Source organism: Capra hircus, chromosome 9, assembly GCF_001704415.2.
Source record: "Capra hircus breed San Clemente chromosome 9, ASM170441v1, whole genome shotgun sequence".
NCBI classification, from domain to species: Eukaryota; Metazoa; Chordata; class Mammalia; order Artiodactyla; family Bovidae; genus Capra; species Capra hircus.
The window spans coordinates 35,474,171-35,501,907 of NC_030816.1; the positions used below are offsets into that span (position 1 = coordinate 35,474,171).

General features: G+C 37.9%; 1 protein-coding gene across 3 annotated transcripts in view; it reads right to left on the reverse strand.

Moving 5' to 3' along the window:
• GRIK2 (glutamate ionotropic receptor kainate type subunit 2) overlaps nt 1–27,737 on the reverse strand; it is a 727,083-nt gene that overhangs the window by 336,884 nt on the left and 362,462 nt on the right. The window lies entirely within an intron of this gene.

Sequence of the window (27,737 nt, forward strand, 5' to 3'; positions counted from 1 at the left end):
GTCACCATGCTACATATTATATCCCCAGGGCTTATTCATTTTATAATTGGACGTTTGTATCTTCTGACCATCCTTCATCATTTCACCTCCACCTCCTGCTACCCCTACCTAGATGTATGAACAATTTATTTTCGACGTAAGAAATATAAATACTAAGATTCAGCCTTTACAGATTTTTGTAGCACAATCTGGAAATAATTCTTAATGTGACCCCATTTTGTCCAGCAGCAAAATAAGGATGAAAACATAGTTTTGCATTTAATTATTTTTTTACTTGTATGGAAATAGAGTTCAACACAAACATGTTCCCTCCCTCTTTTAAAGTTGTTTTACTATAAGGCCATTTTAAGATTGATTTTTCCATATCTAAGTAAATATTAGATGACTGAATTATTATTATTTTCAAAAGTACATGAAAATAGATATACTATGAGGAAAGTGATATCAGTAAATAAATAAAAAGAGTCTAGAATGTTTAGCAGGGCAAATACCAATACACTGGCCCAAGGAAAGTACTTTCAAGACCTAGGGCAGAAACACTAGGAATTATTAATAGATAATGCTACAATTGTACATTCTTAAGTCTAACGTAAAATTGAATGGAACATTTGGTTCAGTTCAGTCGCTCAGTCGTGTCCGACTCTTTGCGACCCCATGAATTGCAGCACGCCAGGCCTCCCTGTCCATCACCAATTCCCGGAGTTTACTCAAACTCACATACATTGAGTCGGTGATGCCATCCAGCCATCTCATCCTCTGTTGTCCCCTTCTCCTCCTGCCCCCAATCCCTCCCAGCATCAGGGTCTTTTCCAATGAGTCAACTCTTCGCATGAGGTGGCCAAATTATTGGAGTTTCAGCTTTAGCATCAGTCCTTCCACAGAACACCCAGGACTGATCTCCTTTAGAATGGACTGGTTGGATCTCTTTGCAGTCCAAGGGACTCTCAAGAGTCTTCTCCAACACCACAGTTCAAAATCATCAATTCTTTGGCACTCAGCCTTCTTCACAGTCCAACTCTCACATCCATACATGACCACTGGAAAAACCATAGCCTTGACTAGATGGACCTTTGTTGGCAAAGTAATGTCTCTGCTTTTCAATATGCTATCTAGGTTGGTCATAACTTTCCTTCCAAGGAGTAAGTGTCTTTTAATTTCATGGCTGAAATTACCATCTGCAGTGATTTTGGATCCCCCCAAAATAAAGTCTGACACTGTTTCCACTGTTTCCCCATCTATTTCTCATGAAGTGATGGGACCAGATGCCATGATCTTAGTTAATAAGATACAAATTAACTGCTATGCTTAAACAAATGAGGAATTAAGATACTCAGGTATATTCCACCTGTACACTATGTTAATAAAGAACATATAGAAGATATGAGAAAAATAATTAATGGGAAAATGTTTTCAGTGGGAAAATTACATTAGCTATTTCATATACAAATGGCAGTTTGAGTTGACAAAACATCAACTTTCTTGAGTTGGGTGTTGAGGTGTCAAGCTGGGCCTGTCTCATAATGATACTGAGAATGCATCCTATACAGTGAGTGTCTTTCCTGCTGCAGCTTCATGGAGTATGAAAGATTCAGGTGGCAAGGGTGGGGAGGGAGGAAGAACAAAGAAAATCATCCTGAGCTACAAGTATTCAGTAAAAACAAAAACAACACAGAAATATCTTGCTTAAAACAAATCTTTGTATTAACTGCATTTGCATTAATTGCACTCGATCTTTCTTTCCTTTTTCCCTTTCCTTTCTTTCTGGACATGTAAGAGCTCAAAAATATCACAACAACTTGTGCTTCTTTGTGAAATGAAAATAAAGAGCAGTACTATAACCACAGTGGCTCTACAAGGAGAGTCAATGGACTATTAAATGGGAAATCATCTGTTTTTCAGATTTTACTTCACCACCATTACATTCCTCCAGTGGGCTGTTATCTGGTAGAGGGAGCCTTAATCGCCTCCTATGCTGGCAGAAAACTTCCATGCATTTAGCACAGCTATTCATATCGTAATGTGCATTCACCTCCACGCAAAAATTCCAACTAAAATATATGCTTTCCCAGCACAGCACTACCATTAGTGCATCTAAATGCCCACTGAACACCAAAGACTTAATGTAACTCTATTCCAGCCTATTGAAGGCTCATTATTTAATCTGGGCTAGTTGATGGTTCACAGTTACTTAGTTAATTTTTCCCCATTTTCTTTCTCCTATTGGGTGTTAGTCCCTTGGTGTAAGACATACACAGATATAAGTAAATGATATAAAGTCAAATATTACCACTAGGTCATGTATATGTTTAGCTAGCAATGAAAATATATTTTGTTAACAACTCCTCTGCTCGAGCTGCCATATAGTTTATGGTGAGAAGATATGAAAGCTAAACAACAACCAGTGGGCCTGGAGAGAATGTGTTTAATACTTTCCCCAAACAGCTGCTATTTGATTCCAGAAATCTGCCATGCAACAAATTAACAATGCTTGAGACAATATGCAGTCATGAAAAGAAAGGTCTTACAGTATATTGCACATTTCAGAATGCACATTTATTTACACAGCTTCTTAAGAATATATTCAAATGAAAATATTACATATACACATATATATTTATACTGTTTGGGAAAGTATAGAGAAATAATCATGGAGCTGAGGGATAAAAGATGGAAATATTGAGGGAAATATATGCTTTATAGATTATTGTTTATATTTTATATGTTTAACCATTATAGATATGCTCATCAATTTGTATTATCTTTAGAAGTATTGTCTTATTGGACAAATTATATAATTACATGAAGACTTTAATCACAGCATGAAAATAGCTTGTCAGCGTTGAAATTTCTCTCTTGGTTGAGGACTGCGTATCAGACTTGGCATCAAATCTTCGCTTCTAAACACTATAAGAGGACAAGCTCAACTTACCTCTCTGGGCCTCAGTAACTTCATTTAACATGATGAACTGGATCATCTCAAAGTCCCCTCCTGTTACACAACAGTAGAATTCTCCACTGGCAGTATGATCTGCTGCTGCTGCTGCTAAGTCACTTCAGTCGTGTCCGACTCTGTGCGACCCCATAGACAGCAGCCCACTAGGCTCCTGTCCCTGGGATTCTCCAGGTCTAGGAAGGGCTTTTCTCAATACACTGGGAGAGGCACAGCCCAGAGAAGGGAAGGATGGCCATGGTTGGAAAATGAAACTCACAATCTTTTCTCCTTCTTCATAAAAATTTTTAGCTTGGAGATAATTTGTAATACTTCTGTGTTTTCAATTGTTCTCAGAATATCAGTATTCAGGAATAGTAAAAAGACTACTTAACATCTAATTTAAGACTTGTATGTCTGACCTTTTCTCTGATTTGTGATATTTTCACTATTATCTATAGAAATGCTTATAATAAAATTGTTCTTCTAATTTCTATGGTAAACATGAATCTGACAATTGTTTTCTAGCTGTTTTACAGTACATTTTCCCTCCCTGTATGCATCATAATATCTTAGAAAATTACAAACAAGATTTCTCTTTATTTTTCTTAAAGAGCACACAGAATAAGATAAGTGAATTTGCCAATAGGAGAGTTGAGCCTTGCTGGAATATTCAATTAATATCAGTTTGCAGCTGTTTTTATTTTGTCTTAATGAATGAAACATAAAGTAAACACTATAAATCCAAAAAAGAATTGAGTGGTCCATACAAGATAACAATGCCTCATGAAACAATATGGGCAAGAGGATAAATAAGCCATGAGCAATGGCACCCCACTCTAGTACTCTTGCCTGGAAAATCCCATGGATGGAGGAGCCTGGTAGGCTGCAGTCCATGGGGATGCTGAGGGACGGACACGACTGAGCGACTTCACTTTCACTTTTCACTTTCATGCATTGGATAAGGAAATGGCAACCCACTCCAGTGTTCTTGCCTAGAGAATCCCAGAGACGGGGGAGCCTGGTGGGCTGCCGTCTGTGGGGTCACACAGAGTCGGACATGACTGAAGCGACTCAATAGCAATGCATTATTAAGAAGAATGGCTAATATAATTTTATATAACATTATATGAGTTATAGAAACCAGATATTTATGAACCTGTATAGTACAGTTTAACAAAGACTAAAGTCTTTCCCCAAATATATACAGTATTTTGCTAAATCCATATACCAGTTTTTAAGGATTATTATGGATTTAAAATATGATTATGAATATCAGTTGATTTATTTTCAATGATAAATTTAAATTGGTATTATTTATTCATATATTTCATATCCTAAAGGAAATCAACCCTGAATATTTACTAGAAGGACTGAGGCAGAAGCTGAAGTTCCAACACTTTGACCACATGATGAGAAGAGCCAACTCATTGGAAAAGACCCTGAAGCTGGGAAAGATTGAAGACAAAGGAGAAGGGAAGGGGTTGGCAGAGGATGAGATGGTTAGATAGCATCACTAACTCAATGGACATGAATTTGAGGACACTCCAGGAGATAGTGAAGGACAGGGAAGCCTGGCATACTGCAGTCCATGGGGTCACAAAGAATCTAACATGACTTAGTGACTGAACAACAACAACAAATTCACATATTTAAATATTCAATACATATGTACCAAATTCTTCTCTAGTATCAAATACCGAAGATAACAACATTCAGGCAAATGCTTCAGTACCATTACAGAAGGAAGTTACATAAACACACATACACACACACACACACAGACTCCTCGCTCCTAAACTCACTAAACATATATAGGAACAGAGGTTTATCCCACTGTGTTAAAAACAAAACAATAGGTCCAAAATGGAGTCACTTATGCTAAGTCCCGCCACACCACATTGAGCCTTAGTTACAGTTTTGACTCTTCCAGAAAACAAATCTTAAACCAGTGAATCAAGAATTGCCTGATCAGCACTAGTTAGGTAATCTGCTTTACAGGTTCCTGCCACTCCCTAAGAGAAAGTGAATGAAAAGTGAAAGTTAGTCACTCAGTCTGACTGTGTGGACCTATGGACAGAAGAGCCTGGAGGGCAAGAAGAGCGTGGGGGCAATTCTCCAGGCAAGAACACTGGAGTAGATTGCCAGTCCCTCCCTTCTCCAGGGTAATCTTCTCCACCCAGGGATCAAATCCAGGTGTCCTACATTGCAGGCAGATTCTTTACCTTCTGAGCCACCAGGGAAGCCTTCTAAGGGAAAGCCATAACCAAACTGTCATTTTGCCTAGTATAACTTTCTTGTTCCTGCTCCCTTCTGCCTACAGAAGTCTTTCATTTCATACAGCTCCTCACATCTCCTTTCTATCTGCTACATTGGATGCTGCCCGATTCAAACTGATTTCTGCTCAAATAAACTACTGAAAATGTTAACACACCTCAATTTCTCTTTTAACAATTTTTGTTGTGATAAGTTACCTTCCTTCTAAGGAAAGTCCTTATAATACATTTAAGGAATCATTTTTTTTTCCTAATTAAAAGCACATAGGTTTTGAATCTTTACAGTTTGTAATTTAAGCTTGAATATATCCATTTCCAACGAATGATATGTTAACACTCAGCAGTATGAGTGGAAACAGAACAGTTAGTATTAAAGTTTTATTTTACTTTTAAAAAATGTTACCGTTAGGAAAAGGATGAAAGATGAAAGGCAGTTTACTTTCCCATGAAGGTTGTCAGCTATTACGCTTGTATTTTCTCATCTCATCTTACCCTCTTGTCTGTTCTCTGCTTTCACTGTGTGCTCCCACTCACAACTCCTTTTTCTATACCTCTTTCACAAGGCTTGCTAAACCAGAAACACCCCTAGAACAAATCCAAACACTTTCCATTCTTCTTTCAAAAATCCATTTCCTCCCCAAAGCTACTTAATTAGATGGAAGTAAAGTGCTAATTTGCTAAGGGGAAAGATCATTTGCATATCAATTTACACACTTTTCTCCAAGTATTTATAATTAGAGAGCAATCAACAAGCTTTTGAAGGCTGATAGAAAGGGGAAAATGATTCCTGTGGAGATTTAGGAGGCAGTAAAATACAGAGAGGAAAGGGCACTGGAGAAGAAGCCAGATGTCCTTATGTTGAGCAATTAATTTAACCTTTTGGAATCTCAATTTTTTAGCTATAAAATGGGAATAATTGTGCCTACTTTGAATGTTTCATAGGCTATGAGTATTAACTTTAATATGCATGAGGGCCCCAGTACGAAACCACTGCCTCTCCATACGTTGTCAGTAGAGTCCATAAGAAACCATTTTTAAACCTGCTTTCTCACATTGCTTTCTTTGCAAGTAGGAATTCATGTATCTACCCTAGGGAAGGTTGGATATTTAAACAAGATCAAAATATTTTAAATATCAGGAACATAATAAGGAATCAATGAATAGGAATTTATGGTTACTATTTTGGTTCCATATGGTGACTCAGATGGTAAAGAATCTGCCTACAATGCAGGAGACCTGGGTTCAATCCCTGGGTCTGGGAAGATGCCCTGGAACCCATTCCAGTATTCTTGCCTGGAGAATCCCATGGACAGAGAAGCCTGGAGGGCCACAGTCTATGGGGTCACAAAGAATCAGACATGATTGAGCAACTAACACTTCATGGTATTTCAATGACTTTTTAAATCATTCAGAATATCAGAACTTCTAGAACTTTCCTTGGCTATTGCCCTTTCCATTATTGTCTATCTCTCCTCCTCACTAGGTCCTGCCTCTGCTGAAGGGAAACAACTATTTGAACTCAGATGTATTCTTTGTCACTGCCCCCAAATGATCTCTTTACATTATTCCTTTCTCCCCTTCACTATTAATTAATGATTATTTAAACACCATTCAGGTATGAAAAAGATTGTCTAAAGGAACATTAGAAATGATCTGGGCAAATAACTTTCAGACTGCATTCATAAAGTCTTAGCTCTATCCATAAGAGCTCAGGAGTTGATATCAGAAAGAAAAAGCAGAAAGACAGCAAAATCCGGGTAGAGAAAGGAGCAGGTGGAGAGGCTAGGATGGGGAGACAATGAGTTAGGAGAACTGGTTTCAAGAAGTCTTTCAAAACTTCCAACAAAGGCAATCAATTTTTAACTTCAATAACACAATTTTGTTAAAACACATACGTTAAATACAACTTACTTATTTTAGATAAAATATTATATATTTAAGAAACATAGGAACAAGCATGACATGTTTAAGAACACAAAGTTGGTTTATGAATAAAATTGAAATAACAACCAAGTATCAGCACTCCCCTTCCATGGTTCTCTCACATTCATTACTGAATTTCAACACTTTATTTTCAGACTTTTCCCAGTGTCCTTCCTTCACTTGCTACTGTGCTGATTTGGCAGCTACATTGGAAAGAATTTTCCTTCATAAAGGAATTTTAAAAACTTCTACATATCTCAAACATTTATGGACAGTTTTCAGATTATATTTTATTATTGGTAGAATTAAAGATTCTGATTTAATCTTAAATTTCTCCATGTAAATCAGAGTAAACTACTGGCTGTTTCCTGAATACGCTGTACTAGGTACTATGCCTCACTCAGTCGTGTCCGACTCTGTGCGACCCCGTGGACTGTAGCCCACCAGGCTCCTCTATCTATGGGATTCTCCAGGCAAGAATACTGGGGTGGGTTGCCATTTCCTTCTCCAGGGGATCTTCCCAACCCAGGGATCGAACCGCAGTCTCCCACATTGCAGGCAGATGTTTTAACCTCTGAGCCACCAGGGAAGCCCAAAGGTCTATTCCCGCTCTGCTTCGCGCATGCACGCACGCACGCACGCACACACAGTCCTGTCCGAGGCTTTGCGACCCTGTGGAGGAGTTCTGCAGGCCAGATCGTAGCTTTCTCCCTTCGGCAGCGGATCTTCCCAACGCAGGCATCGAACTGGGGTCTCCTGCATTTCAGGCGAATCCTTTACCAACTGAGCTATCAGGGAAGCCCCAACTGTTATGTATTTCCATGACTTCTGATAAGCCACTTTCTCTGACTAAAACACTCCCGCTCAGTCTTGCCTTTCCTCTTTTCAGCCAGGAATTCATCCTCCAAGTTTCAGCTCAGCCTCACATGTGCTGTGAGGGCTTCCTTCAGACCAGACCAAAGTCTCCTTATCTCCTAATCTTGTGCTGTGTGCTCTATTTCCATAAGCACTTAACACCATAAATGACAGTAATTAGATTATAGGACCATTTATTGGAGAAGGAAATGGCAACCCACTCCAGTGTTCTTGCCTGGAGAATCCCAGGGATGGGGGAGTGGGCTGCCATCTATGGGGTCACACAGAGTCGGACACGACTGAAGTGACTTAGCAGCGGCAGCAACTGGTATATATACTTCTCCAGTTGGTGTCTGCTTATAAAAAGAGTCTAGCCAATGTCAGAGTTACAGGGATATTTCTGAAGTTAAACAGAAAATAACAGGAAACTTAACATTTTTATAAAAATTCCTAAACTCCACCTCAAACGTTTCAAGCAAAGCCCATATTTATGATATTTTTGTCTGAAATTATATTATTCATTTCCTGTAAGTAAAATCTTACAGGGAACCTTTCCTTTAAGACCCTGTAAGTGAATATAAACATTTAAATACAATAACGTTAGGGTCGAGAGTGAAGCCATTCAAAGTATCCTTTAATATTAGTTTTGAGTTACATGGCTCATACATTTGGATCTAAATGTATTATTTTACAGGATAATTGCTATCTAAACTTTGGAAAATACTTCAAATTAATAAAATGGTTTGTATTAATATCATATTGCTTTCTTTGATATATATCATAGGTTATTTTAAAATAAATTCATGCGATTTGGTATTAAAAATGATCATAATCATTTTTAAGAATTTTAAGTGGAGAGGTGAACCACACTAAGGATAAAAAGAAACAAAATGGAAACAAAACACAGTACTTGTGACACAGTGAAAAGAATTAAGAAGAGTTAAAGTGAAATTAGACACTATGTATGGTAAAAATCAAGCTTGAGAACAGATGTTGCACCAAAATGAAACAGCAGTTGTGTGTGACCATCCCTAAACTGAGCATCCAACTGAAAACCCCAATGGAGAAGAGAAACAGAAAAGTTAATGTCAAATATTATTTTTGAAAGTATTCCTCTAAAATGAAATCTTAAAGCCAATTTTAAAAGAATCAAAAGTGCTAATTAAACACTCTTCTTTAGAGAAAGACATGTGGAGTAAGATCAGTTTATTAAAAGTGTGGGAGTCAAGACATCAAAAAGGATGTTCATTCCTTGTTACTAATGACTCAACAAATAAAAATCACGAAAGTCTTATGGAAAGTATTTCCAAAAGTTACTGTCCACATTTATTTTTTAATTATTTTTGGAGATGATTTTCCTCATACTAAAAATAACTTTCCAACAATTAAGAGAAACATCTCAGGAAACTGGGCAAAGCTAAAGTGCTTTTCAGCTTAGAAGGGGATGCCTTGGTAACCTACCATGATTCCATACTGACCTCTGTAAATAACAAACAAAATATGCCACTCTAAAATACATCAGACATTTCTTTGTGTTTCAGTGTAAGAAAAGAAGGGGGATTTATTTCACTAAGAAGTAAGCTTATTTTGAAAGAAATAAACTTCATCTGACAGCTTAAATAAAAAGAGATTTCTAATTTTAACTTAATCTAGTATAAAGGAAAGAGAGCAATCCTTAAGTCAAAGGTTTTTAGGGTACTCTATAATTCATCCTCAACCCATTTTCACTTTTTAGAGAAGAGAAGATAAGGTGACAAAGGACAACTAGGCTGTTCTCTTTGCTTCAAGACAGATATTATAAAAGACAAGGATAAGAGGGCTTAACTTTCTCTGTCACAAATGTGACCATAAGTTTGCTTATTTCTAATCATAATCACTAGGAAAAAAAAAAGTAAAAGGTTCTGATTACCTAAGAGATGGTTTAAACACCAACATGGACACTAGAAAGAAATAGCTGCTCAGATGGCACCCCACCCCAGTACTCTTCCCTGGAAAATCCCATGGATGGAGGAGCCTGATAGGCTGCAGTCCATGGGGTCACAAAGAGTCGGACACAACTGAGCGACTTCATTTTCACTTTTCACCTTCACGCATTGGAGAAGGAAATGGCAACCCACCCAGTGTTCTTGCCTGGAGAATCCCAGGGATGGGGGAGCCTGGTGGGCTGCTATCTATGGGGGCGTACAGAGTCGGACACGATTGAAGCGACTTAGCAGCAGCAGCATGCAGCCTTAGACTGAGAAGTAGCTGGAATGAAAATGTCAAAGTAGCTTCAGTGAAAGGAAATGGATTTCTCACCTTTCACTGAGTATCTATTCAACTTAACTGGTCTCATTCTATAAGATAATAAAGTCCATTTTGAGATTTTCTTCTGTTAAAATATAACTAAGTGACATCTATTTTACTAAAAAGAACTTACACTATGACATTGCATATTTGTACACAAAGTATCCCCTTGACTTCAGTTCAGTTCAGTTGCTCAGTCTTGTCTGACTCTTCGCAACCCCGTGAATAGCAGCACGCTAGGCCTCCCTGTCCATCACCAATTCCCGGAGTTTACCCAAACTTATGTCCATCTAGTCAGTGATGCCATCCAGCCATCTCATCCTCTGTTGTCCCCTTCTTCTCCTGTCCCCAATCCCTCCCAGCATCAGGGTCTTTTCCATGAGTCAGCTCTTCGCATGAGGTGGCCAAAGTACTGGAGTTTCAGCTTCAGCATCAGTCCTTCCAATGAACACCCAGAACTAATCTCCTTTAGGATGGACTGGTTGGATCTCCTTGCAGTCCAAGGAACTCTCAAGAGTCTTGTTCAACACCACAGTTCAAAAGCATCAATTCTTCGGCACTCAGCCTTCTTCACAGTCCAACTCTCACATCCATACGTGACTACTGGAAAAACCATAGCCTTGACTAGACAGACCTTTGTTAGCAAAGTAATGTCTCTGCTTTTCAATACGCTATCTAGGTTGGTCATAACTTTCCTTCCAAGGAGTAAGCGTCTTTTAATTTCATGGCTGCAATCACCATCTGCAGTGATTTTGGAGCCCAGAAAAACAAAGTCAGCCACTGTTTCCACTGTTTCCCCATCTATTTGCCATGAAGTGATTGGATCAGATGCCATGATCTTCATTTTCTGAATGTTGAGCTTTAAGCCAACTTTTTCACTCTGCTCTTTCACTTTCATCAAGAGGCTTTTTAGCTCCTCTTCACTTTCTGCCATAAGGGTGGTATCATCTGCATATCTGAGGTTATTGATATTTCTCCCGGCAATCTTGATTCTAGCTTGTGCTTCTTCCAGCCCAGCGTTTTTCATGATGTACTGTGCATAGAAGTTAAATAAGCAGGGTGACAATATACAGCCTTGATGTACTCCTTTTCTTATTTGGAACCAGTCTGTTGTTCTATGTCCAATTCTAACTGTTGCTCCCTGACCTGCATATAGGTTTCTCAAGAGGCGGTCTCTATAAATTCCATTACCTGGAGGAAGTTAGTATTCTGAGTTATCAAGAAAGAAATAGCTCCAATTAATAAGTCCTTAAGGAAAGAGCATTCACATGAGTTATAAAATTTAGTGAAGAAAAGGTCAGGAGGGTTTTTTCATGCATACAAATCAGCAGTGATGACAGACATCATTACTTTCAGTAGAAAAGTGGTGTAATTTTTATTTTCAAATGGGTAGTCTCACAACCGAAAAGAGTGGCCTTTAGTCACAGTCACATTTTTTTTTCTTACAGCCTACCCTCTCACACTTAGCGACTGCATCCACACTTCCCCTTTTCTGTATTCTTTGTAACAAGTTTCCATGGCAAAATGGAAAACTGAAGGACTTTTGTTTGTTTTCTTCTCTTTACCAAACATCTTAAAAATATGTTTTTCTTATATACTCAGCCCAATATTAGCATAGAGATGGGCTCAGTTTTTCAAAGAACTCTACTTTTTAAGAGAAAGCGTATAAAATATCCGAGAAAAAGGAGTTCTGATCATAAGATTAAGTTAATTACTGTGTCTTTTATGTGAATTAACAGCCCTTACTCAAAGTCCAGTTGGAAACTGTAAATAAGATGTGAACAATGTGCTGCTGAACAGTGTGGTTTGAGTAGGAATCTAGTCAGTTAGTAACACTGGATGTATGACAATATTGTGGTATGGTGATAGAAATAAAAATTCAGCCCTGATACCTTATTGTCCAAAACCAGTTTATCACCTGAACAAAGCATTTAGTTTTAAATGTTTACTAGTAATTAAATATCAACACCTCATTCATAGAAAATAAAATATATATTACATAGCTCACTCTTAGGAATTTGGCTTTCTCATCCTCAGATAGACACAGAAAGTCTATTGGATATTAGATAGTTCATTACAAAATTTATTTGCAGTCCACCTGGTAAGTAGTTTGTGTCTATTACTTGTAAGAAAAAAAATGAGAAAATACATAATGATATTCTAAATCTGTACTTCTCCAAGCTTAGTGGGCATACATATCACTGGGGATCTTATTAGAAAGGCAGATTCTGATTCAGTAGGTCTGGGGTGAGGCCTGAGATTCTATCTTTCTGCATTGATACTAAGGCTCCTGGTCAGTGAACCACACACAAAATAAAAAGATTCTAAATGATAGCAATTAACTATAATCCTATGGCTTAAACAAAAGAACTTCAACGTGTTGAGGAGCTAAATATAATTTTTTCTATGATTGACTTCATTCAGTTTCAATTATGTTTCTAATCATGATTGAAAATTCTAATTTCAGCTTGGCTGCAAATTTACTCAGTCATTTGGAGTGATTAATTTGACCTATCCAGGGGATAACTTATTTATAGTTCATATCTTAGCAGTTGAAGAAAATTTAGAAAGCAAAATAAACACCATATTACTATGAAATTGCTGTAGAAATATTGATAGAAACAGCTATAAGAAGCTTTACTAAATGTCAAGTGTAATGCCATAGTCTAGTATTTTTGAGAAAAAAAAATCCTGCTTGCTAGCTTTCATCATGTAATATTTTGGCCAATTGTTGCTGATATGCATGCCCAGAATACATAAAAATGCCACCATACATTTTTAGTTATGATACTTTGAGCTCAGGCCTTAAGTAGAAATTTTCTACTGATTCTGATTTAGCTGACATAACACACTTCCTCTTTTGATCTTAACATGTAAGTCAATAGTGTACTTTGACATTCAAATTCTCATCCCAGCATTAAAGAAATTTTATCTGGATGCTTTGCTTCAGAGGGTTTGGATGTAAGCTGCTGGCTTCCCAAGGAAGTAAAGTATAAATAAGGAAAAAGCTATCTAATTTCAATTGTCTTGCTTAATGCAAATCACTGCATTATGTAGTTTATTAATAATTACTATTACTACCATATATTTAGAGAGAACATGTATAAGCATATGGTCATTAATATTATTCTCCAAATTTTATATTAAAATTATAAATTTTCTTGTATCTCAAATTATGGAACCAAATTTAGGACACAGATGGACAAAATGTAGGCTCAGGATAATTTTAAAATATTCTTTTGTGGGTTTTTTTTTTATATATTTGGTATCATATTTACTATACAGTCAGAATTTCATCATTACACTGAATTTATTGTGAAGAATGTTTTAAATCTTTCTAATGTTAGTCATAAACATTCATAGTTTATCTTCTAAAATTCAGCAGCCAATTAAGCTGCCAATGCAAAAAAAAAACAAAAAAAAATAGCAAAAGGTGGCACAGTGGTAAAGTATTTGCTTGCCAATGCAGGGGACGCAGGAGATGTGGGTTTGATCCCTTGGTTGGGCAGATCCCCTGGAGGAGGAAATGGCAACACACTCCAGTATTCTTGCCTGGACAATCTCATGAACAGAGGAGCCTGGTGGGCTGCAGTCCATGAGGTTGCAAAGAGTCGGACACAACTGAGCACACGTGCATAAATGCGATAAATAGGTGCAATCATAAGAGCCAATTCAGAAAACGTGTGTGTTTCCCTTGTGAATTCCTAGCGTTGCCCCAGTTACTCCTACTGTTTCAGAGAATTCTTACAAATATGACACTCATAAGTGATGGGTGCCCATCTGAGGTTGTCCACATAGCCACACCAGCAAGGCTCCATGCATTGACTAAAATCCTCAAGGTGACTAGAACCTCAACCAGGTGCCAAAGTCAAGCAAGATAAAAACAGCATAAGTAAAACAAGGCAGTTCTTCACAATCATCCTAAGGCTAAGAAACTGGATACAAGTCTAAATACACTCATTTAAATCAAACTTACCTTTTTTAGATCAATTTCTGTCACTTCTCCCACAGAAAATAAAATAACATTTTTACTCTGGTGCTCCAACGTTTCTCTTCTAGACAGATGTTTTAAAATATGAGTCTACATTTCTCTCAACAGTCAGCATTTATTGAGTGCTTACAAGGCACTGTAGGCTGCTGTGCTTAGCTGAGTCTGGTTCTTTGAGACCCTGTGGACTGTATCCTGCCAGGCTCCTCTGCCCATGGGGATTCTCCAGGCAAGAATACTGGAGTGGGTTGCCATGCCCTGCTCTAAGGGATCTTTCCAACCCAGGGATATAACCCAGGTCTTCCGCATTGCAGGCAGATTCTTTACCATTTGAGCCAAGAAGGAAGCCCTTGAGGCACGGTAGGAAATGCTTTACACAGTTTCTTGTTCCATGGTTTCACATACTTATTTTAAGAACCTTATGAAGTTGATGTTATCTTTATTTTTCAGATGATGAAACTGAAGTTCATTCATTCATTTAATAAATGAAGTTTGTTCTAGAGGTAGGGGCTACAGTGATAATCAAGACAGGCAAGATCCTTGCTTTTGCGGACCATCCACTGAGAGGAGAGACATCAAACAGTAAACACACAAAGAAACACTGTGAGGAGAGCAAAGCAGGTGACATCACAGTGACTAAGAGGGAATATGTCTGCAACGAAGGTGGGCGGGGAGTGTCTGAGGAAGCATGATACTTAGGATGAGACCTCGCTGACGACAAAAGGGATTCACCGGATATGGAGGTTGAGGCAAAGGAATAGAAATATTCCAGTATTTCTCCACAGTAAATAAACTCCAAGAGAAGAAGTATTCTCCTAAAATATTCGGAGCCAAATGCCAGAGGTGGCTAACTCGCTTATATAACAAACAAAGAGAAAAACATCAAGGTTTCTTTATAATAAACATGCAGATAGCCATATAAGAAAGCAGCGGGTCTCCTAATATATATGTATATATGTATATATTAATGGTTTACCAATGTTTCATCTCAGTTTCTAGGTAGGGAAATATATATCGAAAGTTTCCATGATCTTCATTAAAAGAGTTACATGATTTAGAGTTTTGATAACTGTTAAGAGTTAAGTAGGAAGTGGCATATAATCAGGAATTTTTAAATTATCTTCCCCATTCACAACTAACCAGAACTCTCATCAACAACTGAACCTCCCCTTTGAAGTCTACATCTGTGATGGCACTGGTTTAACATTAGGAATAGAAGGCGAAGTGGCACCAAATTGTTTTCAAGTGTCAACTCAACTGTCAAAATGCCTACCAGTTATCAGGCAGTATAGAAAAAGAGTCCTGGTTGACAATAGGTAGATCAAGGCAGATTTATTCTTAGTTTTTCCAACTATCAAATCTGCATGGATAACAAGAATATTACCTGTCAGTTTGGCTCCCATGAATGCACTGACCTCGGGTTTAGAATGAGCCCACATGGAAATTAAGGAATTCCATGATGGGTGGGATGGTTGAGTCATAGGAGGGGCTATGCCTAGAGTCAGCATCACTCAAACAAAATTTTAGTTATTAAAGAGCTTTATTTTATTTTTTCATCTATAGATTAAGTATGACTCAAAGGTTTATAAAGAGAGAAGAAATAATTACAGATCACAAAGTTTAATTACTCTTGATTAAAACTATAATGTTATATATATTTAGCTGTGTGTGTGTGTGCTCAGTCACTCATTTATGTCTGACTCTGAGACCCCATAGACTGTAGCCCTCCAGGCTCCTCTGTCCATGGGGATTCTCCAGGCAAGAATAATGGAGAGGGTCACCATGCCCTCATCCAGGTGATCTTCCCAACGCAGGAATTGAATCCAGGTCTCCCATCTTGCAGGCAGATTCTTTACCATCTGAGCCACCAGGGAAGCCCATGAATACTGGAGTGGATGGCCTATCCCTTCTCCAGGGGATCTTCCTGACCCAGGAATTGAACCAGGGTCTCCTGCATTGCTGGTGGATTCTTTACCATCTGAGCAACCAGGGAAGCCCTTATATCTAAGTGTAGGTATTCCCAAAACATTTGCAGAAATGTGGTCTCATTTAGCCTTCACAGTCAGCTTTTGTGGTGAACTTTATAAGCCCACCTGACTGATGAGAAAACATAGGTTCAAGTCACCTTTCCAACAATACATTGCACACAAGCAGCAAAGCCAGGACTAGAATCCAGGCATCTGATTGCAAATCTTCTGCTCTTCCATTTCACCATTACTGTCTCACACTCGGCACTGTCTCTTCATCCCAAGAGAAGGCATTTAAAATACTCTCTGTCTGAAAATACTTTGAAATGAGGATTCCACAGTGGGCTCTTCATATGCTTAAAACATAATAAATGTCATTCTGATCAAATCAACTTAGGACCAACTCTCTCTGACAGTGGCACTGATGAATGTTTTGTAGAAAATTTTGCCTCTCATGATATAATCCCCAGAGGCTAAGGATAAACCCAGAACATCCCTGAACTGACACTGTCAGGAAACTCTTTCCCTTCCAGAACTAACTCTGCATATTTTAGCTCTTTTGAGAGAAAGGCTGAACATTAATGACAAGAATTCTCTGCCTTATATCCCATAGAAATAGCAGATGACTCTTTGCCATCCTAGGTCTTTGCCAAGACCTGAAGTGAAGAGATAAGAAGTTAGCCAGAAATCACAAACATAACATTTGCACCCTACAATCCAGTCACTACTTGAGCCATCAGCTTAAATACCTAGACCTTTCGAGGCCAGTTATTCAGCTGAGAGGATGATATATAAGCCTATTTACTTAATGGAAATTTCCCTTCCTTCAAATTTACAGCATTTTTTTCTATACTAACTAGAAAACAGCTGCTTAAATCTTTTTACAAAACAAAGTAAAGGATTAAAGGTAGGTTAATTGGTAAATATTTAGATAAAGTATAAATAAATATATACAGAATTCTCCAGCCAAGAATACTAGAGTGGGTAGCCATTCCCTTCTCTGGGGGATCTTCCTGACCCAGAGATCAAACAGGGATCTTTCTGCATTGCAGGCATATTCTTTACCATCTGAGCCACCAGAGAAGCCCCTATAAATAAATATGTGGGCTTCCTAAATAAATACATATAAATGATCTGCTTCCCCAGAGGTGCCTGGTGGGGTGCTTGGCCCTTATGGTCCATGGGGTCACAAAGAGTTGGACATGACTGAAGCAACTGAGCATGCATTCTTACGCACTCTCATATTATAAATGACATAATAATTCTCTGTCTTCTATATAATAAGTTTCATGAAGTCTCTTTTAAATTTTATTTTTCTGATTGATGAAAGGAATACAATAGTAAGAATGCTCAATCTGAGTAAAGTATGGGTAAGAATGAACTCTCAAATATTATCAGAGGTTGTATGAGTTTCCTAGGGTTACATTAACAAATTACCACAAACTGAGATGGCTTAAAAAACAACACAAGTTTCTTCATGTGATGTTCTTCTCTATAAGTATGTGTGTTTGTGTTCAAATTCCCCTGTTCTTACAAAGACATCAGTCATATCAAATGACAGCCGCCCATCCTCAGTGACCTGATTTTAACCTGATTATATCTATAAAAACTATTTCCAAATAAGGTCACATTCAGAGATACTAGGAATCAAGACTTCAATATATGTTTTTTAGGAGACATAACTCAATCCATAACAGAGGAAAACTGGAAAACCATTATATGAGGTTTGAAGAGTTATGTGGGCATACACATGGAAATTTAAAAAATGCACATACTTTGATTAAGTGTACCACTGTTAAGAATTTATCCTAAGGAAGTAATAGAAATGTTTATAAAAATTTATAAATAAAAAAATATTTTTTTCACAGGAACTTTATTGAGTGGCTGGAAACAACCTAAATATCATCAATAAATTCTGTACCTCTACATAACACTCTGTAGTAATCAAGAAAGATAAGGAAAAATAAAAGAAAAAAAGAACAACAAATTCATAAATATTAAATAAAAAAACCAAGCTACTGAATATCATGTATAGGGAAATTAAATTCATGTTAAAAATATATCTGTGGGTGAGTTTATGACTATAAATTATTGAAGAATATATATCAAACTGTTAATTAAACTAATTCTGAAGATTTGCATTATCCAATTTATATCTTTTTTTAATTTCTTAAAATAAAAATTTTTAGCAGGAAATACTTAAGATAGAATTTAAAGATATAATTACAAAGCAGGAATGTATAATTATTCTTATCTCAGCTTATTTTTCAATAATGTTTTCAAAAATAGAATTCATCAAATAAATTAAATTGACTTTATTCTTTATTGAGATCTAAGTTGACTTTTAAGTATTCTATATCTCAAGTTGTAGGATCTACAATAAAATCTATTAAAGAATTTAGTAGCATTAAATACAGAATAAAAGATTCTGTCTAAAAAGGGATATTACACAATTGGTTCTATTTGGGGGCTTGTTTATTTAATTATTCATTAATTTATTTTGTCTGCTTTGTCTACTTATTGCAGTATCCCCAGTATGTAGAAAAGCAATAGAAAAACACATATTCTATTTTTCTAGGGGGTGAATGAATGAAATTTCAATTAACCAACAAAAGAAAGGATAACATCTGCTTTGTTTTCCTGCTATTTTGGCAGTTCCCTTGAAGGACAATGCCTGGCACATAATCAACCCTCACTATAACTTATTAAGTTTTAAGAAACATAACTGCACAATGATAATTTTAAAGTAACTATAATAAATTATCATCTAGGAATACTTCAATCTTTGTGAATTTTTGTGAATCAAAAACTAAATTCTGACCTATTAATTAAGATAAAGTAAGCTGAGCTCCTTTCAGGGCTCAATGAGAGAGCCTTTTCATCTTTCCCTGTGCTGTGGAGTTTCAGTTTCAGAGAGATGATACTATCACAATTCTTTGAATTTATTTAATGTATTTGTAAGTAATATGGCTATTCTCAATTAACTCATTAGTAGATCTACGTGCCTTCTAATCTGATTGCACTATTTTCCCTGCTTACTTACAAGTTTTCCTGTTTTGATAAGCACAGCTGGGCATTCCCCATTAAAATATAATAATCCTCTTGTGCTCACACTCAGTCATTTCAGTCATGTCCAGCTTTTTGTAACTCTATGTACTGTAGCCTGCTAGGCACCTCTGTCCAAAGGATTCTCCAGGCAGGAATACTGGAGTAGGTTGCCACGCCTTCTTCCAGGGGATCTTCCCCACCCAGGGATCACACCCCGTCACGTCGACTGCACTGCAGACAGATTCTTTACCCCGAGCCACTGGGAAAGCCTGATAGTCATCTTACAGTTTTGAATTAGTTTGTTCATAGTATTATGTGTCAAATGAAAACAAGTTTATTCATTTGTAAACACATAAAAGTTTACATTGTCCTATAATCAGGACATATGTCTTGAGATTTATTTATCTAACTGCTGCTGTTTTTAATCTAAGACCATGATGGAGCTACACAGTCCATCCTTGGTCTCTCACCTGATAACATATATGTGCATGCATGCATGCATGCTCAGTCGCTCAGTCATGTCTGACTCTTTGAGACCCTATGGACTATATCGCACCCGGTTTCTCTGAACATGGGATTCTCCAGGCAAGAATACTAGAGTAAGTTTCCATTTCCTGCTCCAAGGGATCTCCTTGACCCAGGGACCGAAACTGAGTCACCTGCATTAGTAGGCAGATTTTTTACCACTGAGCCACCTGGGAAGCCCGATAACACTCATAGCTCAGAGTTATGGATGGGCATTACAAAGCAAAGAAATCAAGGAAGAAAATCTACATCCCTTTGAGAATAACTCCACTAAAAGGCCCAACATCTGTATGTGTAAGGCAGTGTAGATGCCCTGCTCAAATCTTCCTTTAAGACAAAATGCTATAGGGAGGATAGCTGATTAATAGCCTTCAGGTTCTGCACCTTCTTATGCAACACCAAAACATATTTCTGCTGGACTGCTCATGGCCAAAGACTGAGCTCGGCAGCCTTCATAGAACCACACCATTCCTGCCTGATGTTCTTCTAGAGGGAAATTCGGACTAAAGAAATCCCCTTCAGCATGGCTAGGAGTCTGCTCATTGCAGTCTGAGCTTCTTCCGATCCAATTCTAACTCCCTTTTCTCCTTTCATAGTTTCAGACCTGCATCTCAATCTGAGGACTCTCTACATAGTCTTCCTTCCTTTCTATCCTTTACTCACATATCTGCCAATAATCATCTAATCATCTTGTTTCATAGATGACCAAAACAGATACCATATTGGATATATTTTTAATTACAAAATTAAAAACTAACTTTTTGTGTAATATAGGTACATGTTTGCAAATATATAACAATATGAGAAAACAAAATTTTTGCATAATGAATATGCTAACAGACAAGTGTTGGGGTGGTATTATATTTTTTAGAGGGTGGGGACACCTACTTTAATGTTACATTCTGGTTAACAGTCTCTAATATATTAAAAATGATTTATTAATTTATTACTATCATGCATAGGAGATATTCAGTAAAACAAAAACAAGACAATTCATCTTCTACTATAGGAGATCTGAAACAAAATATGATAACTCATTCTGGGTGGTGTCCTCATGGTATTCATCTTTGAACTAAAAATGAAAATCAAAGCCTGAAGCACATTCACTGATTTGTAGCTGAGTCATTTATGGGGTACTAGAGAGCCACTAAAGATCATAGAAAGATATTCTGTCCAGCTGTGTTCCCATGGGTACATCCTGATGAAGGCAAAATATTGAATAAAACACCAGCAAGAATATTAGTATTCTGCATATCTCCTTATATATTCCCTGACCCTGTTGATTTCTTTTTCTATTATTGTACTTCTTAACAAATTTATTTCAAATAGCGCATTAAAGAAACAGAAACAATGCAGTTTAAAGAACTGCATATTCAATATTTAATATTTAAAGAGCATCAAAGTAGATGGTAAAACTAGCTGATATGCAAGATATTTTTACTGCATTTAACTTTGTCACTTGTTGGCAATTATAAATGATTGCTGTCTTACACTGGTAGCATATTAAAACAGCAAATTCTTAGATTAGCTGTCACTAGTTCTATTTTTCATACAATTTGATACATTTTACCAAATTTTCTGTTTCCTTTGTCACCACTTGAAACATATGCACAGTCTATAAAGATTTTTCTGTTCTTTCTAAAGTAACTGTTCATGGGGTTCTCAAGGCAAGCATATTGGAGCAGTTTACTATTTCCTTCTCCAGTGGACCGTGTTTTGTCAGAACTCTCCACCATAACTCATCCATCTTGGAAGGCCCTGCACAGAATGGTTCATAGCCTCATTGAATGAAACAGGGCTGTGATCCATGTGGTCATTTTGGTTAGCTTTCTGTGACTGTGGTTTTCCCTCTAGAGGTTGTAAGATTGTAATTCTTGCTTCTTCTGTCTGCCCTCTAATGGATGAGGATAAGAGGCTTTTGTAAGCTTCTTAATGGGAGGGACTGGTTGTGGGGAAAACTGGGTCTTGCGCTGGTGGGCAGAGCCATGCTCATTAAATGGTTAATAAAGTAGCCTGCTGATGGGTGGGGATTTGCTCCTTTCCTGGTAGTTGTCTGGCCTGAGGTGACCCAGTTCTGGAGTCTACAGGCTCTATGGTAAGGCTACTGAAGATCTCCTAGAGGACTTACACCAACCCACGCCTCCTAGGACTGCTGCTACCAGCTCCCTTGTCCCCATAGCAGGACACTGCTGATATAGGCCTCCGCAGGAGACTCTCAAACACTCACAAGAAGGTCTGGCTCAGTCTGCTGTGGGGTCACTGCCCTTTTACCCTAGGTCCTGTTGGATACAAGGTTTTGTTTGTGCCCTCCAAGAGCATGCAGAGTAAGTACATCATTCAAATTGCTGGGCTGAATGAATCACAATCTGGAATCAAGATTGCAGGGAGAAATATCAGCAACATCAGATATGCAGATGATGCCATTCTAATGGCAGGAAGTAAAGAGGAACTAAAGAACCCCTTGATGAGGGTGAAAGAGGAGAGTGAAAAAGCTGACTTAAAACTCAACATTCAGAAAACTAAGATCATGGTATGCAGTCCCATCACTTTAATGGTAAATAAATGGAGAAAAAGTGGAAATAGTAACAGCTTTTATTTTCTTGGGTTCCAAAATCACTGCAGACAGTAACTACAGCCATGAAATTAAAAAGTGCTTGCTCCTTGGAAGAAAAGCTATGACAAACCTAGACAGCTTATTAAAAGCAGAGAGATCACTTTGCTGACAAAAGTCCCATAGTCAAATCTATTGGGTTTTCCAGTAGTCATGCACGGATGTGAGAGTTGAACCCTGAAGAAAGCTGAGTGTTGAAGGATTGATGTTTTTGAACTGTGGTGCTGGAGAAAACTCTTGAGAGTCCCTTGGACATCAAGGAGATCAAACCAGTCAATCCTAAAGGAAATCATCCCTGAATATTTATTGGAAGGTTTGATGCTAAAGCTCCAATACTTTGGCTACCTGCTGTGAAGAGCTGACTCACTGGAAAAGACCTTCATGCTGTAAAAGTGTGGGGGCAGGAAGAGAAGGGGGCAACAGAGGATGAGATGGTTGTATAACATCACCGACTCAATGGACATGAGTTTGAGCAAACTCCAGGAGACGGTGAAGAACAGGAAAGTCTGGCATGCTGCAGTTCATGGGATCGCAAAGATTCAGACATGACTTAGTGACTGAACAACAACTAAAGTAACACTATTCTATTATGAAAAGAGACAGACATGGAGGCTCAAGAGAGAGGGAAGATATATATAGTTATGCCTAATTCATGTTGTCATATGGCAGAAACCAAGACAACGTTGTAAAGCAATTATCTTCCAATTAAAAAAAAACAGATAAATTGGGCTTCCCTAGAGGCTCAGTGGTGGAGAATGTAGGAGACATTCTCCTTGCCAATTGACATCCTTGCCAGGGTAGGAGACATGGGTTCGATCCCTGGGAAGACCCCACATGCTCCAGAGCAACAAAGCCCCTGTGCCACAACTATTGAGCCTGGGCTCTACAGCCGGGGAGCCACTACCACAGCCAGTTGAGCCCATGTGCTGAAGCTACTGAAGACCACGCATTTCAGAGAAGACCACTGCTCTACAACAAGGGAAGCCACTGCTATGAGAAACACACCCCCACAACTAAAGAGTGGGCCCTGCTTGCCACAACTAGAAAAAGAGCCTGCATAGCAAAGAAGACTCAGCACGGACTAAAAAAAGTAAAATAAAAAGTTTAAGATAAAAACATAATAGCAAAGAATTTTTAACACAAAACATTAGAAAAATTCCCAGCTACTAGTGATCAGTTAAGTCAATACCCACTTGTAAAGGTGAGTACATATGAATTGCACCTAATGAACAACTGTAAACTCATCATACTTGAACAGTGTCAGAAGCATCATATGACACAGTCGACTGTTGTCATTCTCCAAGTGCTTTCTTCTCTAGGCTTCCAAGAAATCAGATTCTTCTCTGTTTTCCTTCTACCTTCCTGCACATCTCTCTTGAATCACCTTTACTGGTTCCTTACTTTTCAGATCAGTCTTTGATACTTTTCTGTCTACACTATCTTCCTAGATGATCTTATCCAGCCTCTTGGCTTTAAGTATTATTTATGTCCTGTGGCTCAGATGGTAAAGTGTCTACCTACAATGCGGGAGACCTGGGTTCGAGCCCTGGGCTGGGAAGTTTGGAGAAGGAAATAGCAACCCATTCCAGTATTCTTGCTTGGAAAATCCCATGGATAGAGGAACCCAGTAGGCTACAGTCCATGGGGTCACAAAGAGTCAGACATGACTGAGAGACTTCACTTCACTTCACTTCATGTCCTGTTGACTCACAAATCTGTATTCCAATTCTGACTTTTCACCTAAGTTTTACCCTCATAATACATCTGCCATCCCCAAAGTATTTATTCCCCCAACTAATCCTTTCCTTCATTACATAAATATTGAGTGTCTTTTATGTGTAATATCACTTGACTATCTAAAATAATTCAAACAATGCATCAAAAGGGTTTTCTGATTTTTTCACCCTCAAGTCAGCTTTTAAATATTCTCTATTTTCCATGAAAGTGAAAAGTGAAAGTGTTAGTTGCTCAGTCATGTATGACTCTTTGCAACCCCGTGGAATGTAGCCCACCAGGCTCCTCAGTCCATGGAATTCTCCAGGCAGGGCTACTGAAATGAGTAGCCATTTCTTTCTCTAGGGGGCCTTCCTGACCCAGGGATCAAATCCAGGTCTCCTGCACTGCAGGCAGGTTCATTACCTTCTTAGCCACCAAGGAAGCCCTCTATTTTCCATACATGGCCCCATTTCTATCAACTCCCTCCAACTTTCAAAACTTCGAGTTCCTCTGTCTCAGTTTGGGTTCCCACAGAAGCAGACTCAGGGATAAGGATTCAGTACAAGTGGCTTACCTGGGAGTTGCAGGCACTACCGGTAAGAAAGGGAAGATGATATATGATATATGATAGGGAAGAGAAAGCAACTAATAAATGGCAAGTAAGCCAGCTACCATATATGTAAATGGAGTTTGATCTTACAGGGACATTTTGAGAAATTATACAAAGGGTTTGTCTCAGAATTATCTTGCTCCAAGACTGAAGAAGCTGGGATATTTATACATTCATTCTCACTGGTTAAGTGTTTATTTGGGCCATGGGGGAAGGGAGTAACTGCCCAGTATCAGACTGCTAGACACAAGAGTAGAAATTCCTTCTGGAAAAAGTCCTTAGATGCCAAGAAGCAGGTACTGGCAGCTACAGGTCTTCTGCGTACCCTGAACCATAAAGTCAGAGGGATATGTGTCTCCGTAAGACACTGAGAGTAGCTGCTACTTCCTCCTTACCTTTGCTGCTTCCCCTCATTTCCCCATGAATGAGTCCTGTTGTTATCACTCCAGATTTTAACTCAAATTCTATCATTTTATCTCAACAGCTCAAACCTGAGCCCAAGTCATCAGCGTCTTTCATCAGCAATACTAACACAGATGTCTGACTCTTCCTACTTCAGTGTCACACACAAGCCACAGGCATCATCTCAGTGTCTGAAATGTATCACCACCTTCCCTTCGGTGAAGTCTTCCAGGGCTTCCATTGCAATTAGATCAAAATCCAAACTCTTATGTTCGTCAATGACCTGACTGTTACGTGTCATGACCACTTCTCCAAATCTTCTATCATTTTCCCTGTTACTTGAAATCATCCAGCTTACTGAAAGGTCACTTTTGTTTTCCTCAAATACAACTTAACTTACTGTTTCCATCTCAAAGAGTTTGCACTTATTTTTCCTTCTGCCTAGGATCTACTTCTCAGAAATCTCTGCATGGTTCCCTATTTCTCATTATTTAGGCCTACCCCACACATCATCTCCTTCCAACACCCTAGCTAAAGAGCTCTCTGCAGCTCTCTTCACTGCCTGCCCCCTTACCCTAACTTGTTTTCTTTTATGTAGTCTCTGCTCTGCCAAATAGAAGGTAAACTCCATCTTTATCTAGCTTATCACCATATTCCTATGTCAGTAACAGTGCCTGACTCATAGCAGATTTTTAATAAATATTAGTTCAACTTTAAGAAAATATTATGCAAACATATACCATATGATCTTATTTCTAATAAAGTAGGTACAACTTCACAGGAAAATTGAGAAATAAGTACAGGGATGGCCTCTTTTCCAAAGTAAGCAAAGTTAATATTTGGCCAGTTAATTAAGATGCTTGATTAAATATATACTTAAATATATAATTTAAAATTCATTTTTATGTAAAACATCTAACTATACATTTATCCCTAATATATCAAGGTAGAGTTGAGGTCATTTTCTTGATTGGAACCCCTCTTCTGATTTGCATGAACCCCAAATATAATGGATTATTCATGATTTCCAGTTTTGGTTTAATTGAAAATGCCCTTGTGTTTTATTATTTTAGGTAATATTTAATTGAATTATGTCATTAATAAGTATGACAAGCATAAATTGACTTTGGAAGAAACACTAATGACCTTTTTATGAATATCCAACTATGGGAGGAAAACACAGAAGCAGAATTAGTTTTCAGGCTGCTATGAACGTCAGTTTATTTTAGCCAATAGAGAGACAGAAATCTTTGGTTACTCCCCTGAATCAGCTAAGGGAAGGTAAGCTAAAAGAGCTTTCCACCCCGAAAATGTTGGTTGTCTGTCATTCTCTTTGCTTGATGTGTTAATGATCAGGATATTTCCATTTTCTTTCATATATATTTTTTAAGTTTACACATTCTTTACAGTATGCATAATCTATTTGATAAAAATTAAATAATGTTTAATATTAAAAATATTCATCGATATTTTTAAAAGTGAACATTAATAGTGAGTAACACTTGTATTTATCTTATTGTGATTTTGATTGTTCAAATTTACTTAAATTTTAGTCCAGCAGGCTCTCAGACCTGGAAAACTGGGCATGATTTTTTGTCAGTTAAATTCATGTGCACCTGCCTTAGGGGCTAGAGAAGTTCATATTTGAAAAGCATTTCACAGTCTTTAATTTATCACTTTTTCATTTCCCTTTTCCCTTTGATAAAGTAAAGGATTTGGGGAGAGGAATAAATATTTAAAGGCTGAGAATAGAGTCTGAAATGTTGATTTTTAAAGGCAACATTTAGCAGGAGTAATATTTTCCTTGAAAACCAGGACCAGAATTCAAATTAACATCTTTTTTCCCAAGGCACATTGCCGGGACCTGAGATGTATTTGCTGTAGAGCCTCAGGCTATTCTGGCAGAACTGCTGAGAAACAAAGGCACTAAAAGGTGCAGTAATTCTTTACTGATATTCGATGCAACTTAAATTTTCTCACCAGTAGGGTTGCTTAGTCTAGATGGGCAAAAATATTGGCTAGATCATATCCTTAGGATTGCAAACATCTACTCATAGAACTAGGATGTTTCCCTCTACTTCTGAGAAGGAAACTGAGGCATTACCTCAATAGGAAACAATATTGTGGCTTCTAACTTCCACCAGGGCCTCCTCCCATTATCTCAAATTCTACAAGTCTGTAGACAATGCCATCCCCTTTCGAAGCCAACTCCCCCTACAGATGGCCCCATTTTGGTTACAAACTCTATTGTTCTCCCAGTCACCCAAGCTGAAAAGCTGAAAAGCTTTTTAGTCCCCTTGTTCTTCTTACTGACCTCAAAAAGGCTTCCCCATTCGCTTGTTCCTTTGAAATCTCTTCACTCTACTTTTCAGTCACTGTTACTGCTGACTTGAATTACAGCTTCCTGCCTAGCACTGCGGTCAGTCAAATGCACCTGCTCAGAGCTGCCAGATGAGCCTTTCAGAGTGGAGCAGGAAGAGCACAGGCTACCAAGTTAGAAAGGTCTAGACTTAAAGTTCAGCTTCCACCTGAGCTTAGTGTCCTTGGACAACATACTAAGCATATCTGAGCTCAGGTCCATCATCTATAAAGTGAAAAACA